General features: G+C 48.2%; 1 long non-coding RNA gene across 1 annotated transcript; it reads left to right on the top strand.

Annotated features, from left to right (window-relative positions):
- Positions 1-2,089: 2,089 nt before the first annotated feature.
- On the top strand, positions 2,090-5,832 carry LOC144175079 (uncharacterized). Its single transcript, XR_013323605.1, has 2 exons — positions 2,090-2,444; positions 5,738-5,832. It is a non-coding gene; the product is annotated as an uncharacterized LOC144175079 (long non-coding RNA).
- Positions 5,833-6,488: the final 656 nt, after the last annotated feature.

Consider the following 6,488-nt stretch of genomic DNA (forward strand, 5'->3'; position numbering starts at 1 on the left):
GCCTGTAATTATGGCATCCTGTTTGCTGATGTGTTCGCGCTGTTGTTTGATGGTGAGCTGTAGCACCGCAACCACCGCCTGCAGGTCTTGGAGTTCCTTTTGCGTCTTCTTGATCGTCGCTTTGAGCTCGCGAGTTTCTGCTTTGGATTGTTCTTCGCGGTTGCTCGCTTCGCCTCCGCTCTCTCCGCTCTTGCCTGGCCCTCTCTCTGTCGCCCTGGCAACGTTCCGCGGCTCGGGTTTCGCCGGCCTGGCGCTGACGTCAGACTTGTTTACCGGCTCCAGTCTGTTCTTGGAAATCGAGCGGCGCCGCGATGCGGACCTCCCGCTCGACTTCGAGCGCTTTCGTTGCTCTTTTCCGGATGTGACGTCAGCCCACGTCAGCCCGTCCGGCCTGTTCTTGCTCTTGCTCCTCGTCTTTCCTCGTGACGTAGGAACTTCTCGAACCTTCTGTGCGAGAAAGTCGTCTCTTCTAGAAGGCCTGGTGGCCGGGCGGGAGACCGGCGCCATCTTGCTTGACGCCATCTTTCCCGGCGCCATCTTGCCTTCTATAGTTCCGTTTTTTAATTTCGCCGCCATCCGTTTCTTTATCTGCGGTGGCACTTTGAATTTGTTTTTGCAGCTCCCTGCTCCCGTAACGTGAGAGCCGCCACACAGTTTGCACCGTGGCTTGCAGTGGTTTGCGTGTTCTTCGTCGGGGTTTCTGCGCCCGCACGCGAAACACACCTTGACGTGGGGTGTCGGACACACATCCTTCCTGTGCCCGATCTGCCCGCACGTGCCGCACACTTCGCGGTGTTGTCTGTACAGCGTGCACTTCGTTACTACTCCGCTGTACTTCACGTAATATGGGACTCTATCCCCATCAAACAGAATTACCACCGATTCGGTTGTACCGAGTCTGTGGGCCGCCATGATCGTCGGATTTTGTTTGTTGACTAAGCACCGGGTGATTTCTTCCTCGGTCTCGTCGATCCCTATCCCATTTATCACTCCTCGCGAGGTGTTCTCCGGGGTACTCTTGTATGCGAACGCTTCGTACGTTCGATCTCCGATGGTAATGCTCTTGATCGATCCGTAACGGAAGGATCTCTCTTCGCTCGGCGTACTGAGCACGACGATGTTTTGCGCGGCGTTTGGAGCGATCGAGTCGTCCTGCGCTTCCTCCCTGGTGATTTTGGCTGCCGAGGCGATAGCGTCGCGTAGCGCCGATATTCTCACGTTGTTAACTGCGAGTCCCCCGCGAGGCCTAACTACCACCCGGTGCTCGTCTTTCTTGGCGAACGTCGGCATTCTGGCCGCTTTCGTCATATTGGCGTTAACCCGAGCCACGTATTGAGCTTTCAACACTCTACGACGCTCCTCTTTGCTCTTAGCAATTAAAGCCGAGGCTGGCTTGCCTGGCTTACCTGCAGCCGGTGTTCCTCGCTGCGATGAGGTCTCCGTTTCTAGAAGCTTCTTCCCGCGTCGACGCGGACCCACAACAGTCCACCCCGCACACGAGTTCACTGGGTCACAGTCACTGTCCGCACCGAAAATGTCCCCACCGGCCTCGTCGGCGGCCGGAAGACCGCTTCCGACGCTCGTTGAGGCGCCTCCGTTGCTTGCGTGGCCATTCTCCCTCGTTGGTTGAGTCGCTCGCTTCGCAGCGGCGGTTAGGCCTAGCTGGCCCGGCCGCCTTTCGCGTTCCGATTCCGCTTCATTTTCGGTTGACGAGGTATCCATGACTTGAAATCCGTCGTAGATCACCTCCGCTTCTCCTCCGTGGTCGATGAAGAACTCCGGTGAGGTCTTTAGGGCCGCGGCAGGCTTCGCATCGACCGAGCACATGGTCGGCGCTCGCCGGCAGTCTTTAGGCTTAGCGGGGCGGCTCCCGCTTCGCACACGAAAACAGTCCTAAAATCCCCAAAAATGGGTCCTCGGGCCCAAAATTTGGTATCGGGTTGCTCCGCTCACTTAGCTGAACAAGTATGCACCAAAATTAATTCACCCGGGGCCGATGATCCGCCAAAAAAGGGCATTCTCTGCGGAGCCGATGTGAAGAACGTCCGATCGCTCCGCGCGCTCACAGCGCCCAGCCCGCAATCCCGGATGTGCGGGGTCCGGCGTGGTGCGGTCGTGCGGTCGTTCTCGCTGTTCTGTGCAAATTTATAGCTTTCCTCGTGTTGTTGGCGATTTATGTGCCGTGTGCGAATCTTTTCAACCAGCATCGAAGGTCAGGCATTGCAGTGCAGCTGGCGATACATCGAATTTATTGAAGGAAAAGCCATCGTATGCGCTCTTCTACCGCCGGTGAACATCCTTTGTGTGTCGTGTTGTGTTTGTGCGCTGTGATCGTACGGTGAAGAAGCTTGCGAAGTGAGGTGTTACCATCCCTGTTAGCCACGCTTTGGAATCCGTCAATTTCACCACGCTGGGAGCCCCGCTGGGAGCGACGTTGTTATAAGGTAAGTTCATTCTTTCCGAGCGCTCCTGTGCAGTGCGCGTCAGGCTTGTCAAGGGCAAGCGAGCACGCGGCTTCGGAGCATGCTGGCGACATCTGCTGATAGCTGCTGGGTTAGAGATAGCTTGCCATTGCGCGTGCGTGGATCTCGGACAGGCCCTGGCCGGTCGTCGTTCAGCTTTGGCCTCTAAAATTTGGAGACACCACCACCCGCAACGGGTGCTTCTTTTCTTCGTGCCAGCCGTGAGCGGTGACGCCGGAGATCAGTGCGTAATTTGACGCGGTTCATTATCACCCCAGGGACTTACGTAATCGCACAACAGGTTCGACCGAAATCCCTGCAGTGAATTCTTGTTGCGTGCTTTCCGTTTGGTGCGCTTGAGATGCAGAAGATTGGCGCTCGTTGCTTTATGCGATTACGTAACTGCCTGCGATAAACGCGTCAAACGGCGCGTCTATCTGGCCTGTCACCGCTCATGGCTGGCACTGGGGAAGACCAGTGCCACTCGTGGGTGGTGGCGTCTGCAAATAACAGTGGCCCATGCGAAATGACGACCGGCCCGACCCTGTCCGAGATCCGCGCACGCGCAATGGCAAGCTATTTCTAACCCAGCAGTTATCAGCAGATGTCGCCAGCACGCTCCGGAGCCGTGCGCTCGCTTGCCCTAGACAAGCCTGACGCACACTGTACATTTCATCATGACAAATGTTGTGCAGACCTTCCTGAATGGCGATACTCACGACTTGGTTATTTGTCGGTATATGAACAGTGTTTTTATTCCCGCCGTCTCCAGATCGACCTAAAGGGTATGATTTCACTTCAGCCTTGCAAAAATACTGTACGTAAGTGTAACAAATTGAAGGGGGAGGCTATTGTACCGGCACACAACATTTTGACATCAATCAGTGTTTTATTGTCTTCCGCGCTGCTGTATTGCTTTCGCGTGTTCTATATTTGTATGTATCTTAAGCTAAAAGTCTAACAAAACCTTTGAAGGCAATTGACGAATGAATAAAATCCCAGATGCAGTGCCGCTACAGAACGGAGCAGCAGCCATGAATTACCTAGTACGAAGTGTCATAAAAAAAGAAAGAACACCATGATGAAGATAAATAAAATGTTTGACGAACGAAGGCAATTGACGAATGAATAAAATCCCAGATGCAGTGCCGCTACAGAACGGAGCAGCAGCCATGAATTACCTAGTACGAAGTGTCATAAAAAAAGAAAGAACACCATGATGAAGATAAATAAAATGTTTGACGAACGAAGTTAACGAAAATGAAAAAAAAATGAAAGAGGTTGAATCGAACAAGTGCCTGTCGGATCAATAACAAACGCACGAATACTGTGCCATGCAAGCACACCTGACAGCGCTAGGCTGAGAGGCAGATCTACCAGTCACAAACAGGATAGTGTGTTCAACCAGTTAGGAGACATGGCGGTAAAATATACTTGCAAGCTAAAGTGCTGGCAGCCAGCAATATATTTGCGTATTAATTTGAACGATTGCTTGGAGAAAGAGCGTTCCCTGAGTGCAGAGCAGTGACAAATGTGGCCTAAACCGTACTTCATCCCAGCTAAAAAAATAATGCCCAAGAATATAACAAATTCATTGATTGCTTTTGGAAAATAGAGACTATGTATCCGCAGAAGGTAGGGTTTAAACCCAAAACATCTTTACACAAGTCTGATGTGTTACCTCGGCACCCTAAAGGCAAGCAGACACTTTGCCTTTAAAACCAATGCAGAAAAAAACCTGCTGCGTTAGTAGTAGTTGGAAACAGACTGCACACTGTTGTCATATATTAGTCTTTTACCACTAAGTGCCAATTCTCTCCATGTATCTTTCCGTGAATTTCTCATTTGCCAATTTTTGTCACAGGTGCTAGGCAGCTTGCGCTAGAACATGCACAGGCGTCAAACTTTCAAACTGATGAATACCAGTTTTGACTTAAGCACTTGCTCGACTTGCTAGCGTAAATTGAAATTTGCCATTGCTTCTAATCACAACCTGCTGACTGCCTTTCTCGGAGCAGTTTTGAATAAGTTTGGCTGAATGTGGTGTGAGTAATAGCAAAATCACTGAATAACATTTTGGCTGAATGTGGCATCAGACGTGCCACTGACTGATGCTACACCGGCATTGCGCGAGGGCTTAGTCAATCTGTTTTGACAGATGTTCTGCCTCTAGGAATTACCCAAATGATTGGTCGGCATGGTATCACTATACTGTTTTAGTGCTGCTAGTGTATAGAAAATCTCGCCAAGCAAAGGGATACAAGCTTTTAAATTATTTCTCATTTACAGAAACTGATGTTTTTCCCCTCACCAAACAAAACTTTTCGTGTTCGTGTGTGTAAACTGGCATTAGACGGCCTTGTTATACTGGTATACCCCTCTGGCATTGTTATGATGAAGGCAAAAATGTGGATATACCCATGTCTCATATGATCCCTTTAAGCTGCTGCTTAGTGCTACTTGTTTGGTAAACGTACTGCAAGGCACACACCATACTTCAGCATTACAAGAGTGTAAAAGACTGCGAAATTCAAGTTATGTATTTTTCCTGTCACGTTCTTTTTGCCACGTTTTTTTTCCATCACGGTTCATGTATTTTTTTCCACTAGTCGGTAAGCACAAAGTATTATGTGCTCATCCATTCATAAAGCCATTTGCGATGATTGCCTGATGTAGTAACTTTAGATTACAGTACCATCTGATCGTAGTTTTTTTTAATCAAGGCTTGTTTTGTAAACAAGTTCATGCAAGTTGACAATTTTCTAATTTTGTTTTACGAGATTTCAAGCATTAAAATTTCAAAAAACAAAATCCACAGGTTGACAGGTATGCTTTTGCACAGGTTTGGGGTTTCTCCTGTCAGGTAGTGGCTCTACCAGTCTTTATAGGCCTATTTGGATTTCTTTTGGGCCTGAAAGATGTGAAAGACACGATTACGGACCCATGCGGGTGATTTTTTGGCTCCCTGCCGCCTTGAAACATAGTCGTTCCTGTAGATTTCAGGCGCCTTAATGCGGAAGGCATTCAACTAAAGGCATTCCACTCCCTACCAATTGTAGAATTAATTGATGCGGCTAGCTTGGCTTACGGCATTAAAATCTAAGGAAAGCTTATACATTTGTTGAACTGCTATCTCCCTGCTTTCCAAACATACAAGCCAGGTAACTTTTAAAATAGCCAGGTACTTAAACCAGCATGCTTAATGAGAAGGGATGCAATCATCATTTCGTACTTGACTGGTGCAAACAAACAAGTCTGTTTCTTGTATTTTGCAGGCTACACAGTCAAGTAGGCAAGTGGACCCTGCGAGGCTCCAGCCCTCCCGTGATGCTTTCGTGAGCAATAAAGCAAGCTTTGCCATGCAACACCTCACTATTTCGCCTGCTCATTGGACACCTTGACGACAGTTTTTAGAATGTTTTTGCAATATTGAAGCAGACTTAGTATATATTTAGTACAGTTAACTGAACTTTACTATGCAATTGTTGAAATAACTTGACAAAAAACTAACAGGAAATCAAATGGGCTGTCTTGAATATGCTCAGTAGGTTTTCATTTGACATTTCTCAACAGGAGAATGAATAGAGAGTCAACACAGACTCAACTGGAACTCAACACACTTTTCTCAATAGACTTTCAATTGACACGTCACAACAGGAACTCAACAGGAAAAGTGTATTGAGACTCAACAGAAAGTCAATTGAAAATCAACAGACATGTTGACTATAGTCAATAGACTTTCAATTGAAACTCAGCGTTGAGTTTCAATTGAAACGCGGCGGCCAATTTTCAACGAGAACTCAATACAAAATTTCTATTCAAAGTCAATTGACTGTCAACACAATGTACTGAGTAAAGTCAATTGACTTTCAATTCAATCTCAATAACCAGTTTTGTAAGGGAACAAAGCTTTTGCGGTCCCATTCCTCTATTTTTTGTGCTTTATTTGCAGTTTCACGCCAAACTGCTCTTGTTTGACGGGAACCTTCGGAAGAAGGTTGCACTGCGTCGGTTATTCTCGGCTGC

Source organism: Haemaphysalis longicornis, unplaced genomic scaffold (assembly GCF_048455015.1).
Source record: "Haemaphysalis longicornis isolate Haplotype H1 unplaced genomic scaffold, Haemaphysalis longicornis Haplotype H1 scaffold_3, whole genome shotgun sequence".
Taxonomy (NCBI): Eukaryota; Metazoa; Arthropoda; class Arachnida; order Ixodida; family Ixodidae; genus Haemaphysalis; species Haemaphysalis longicornis.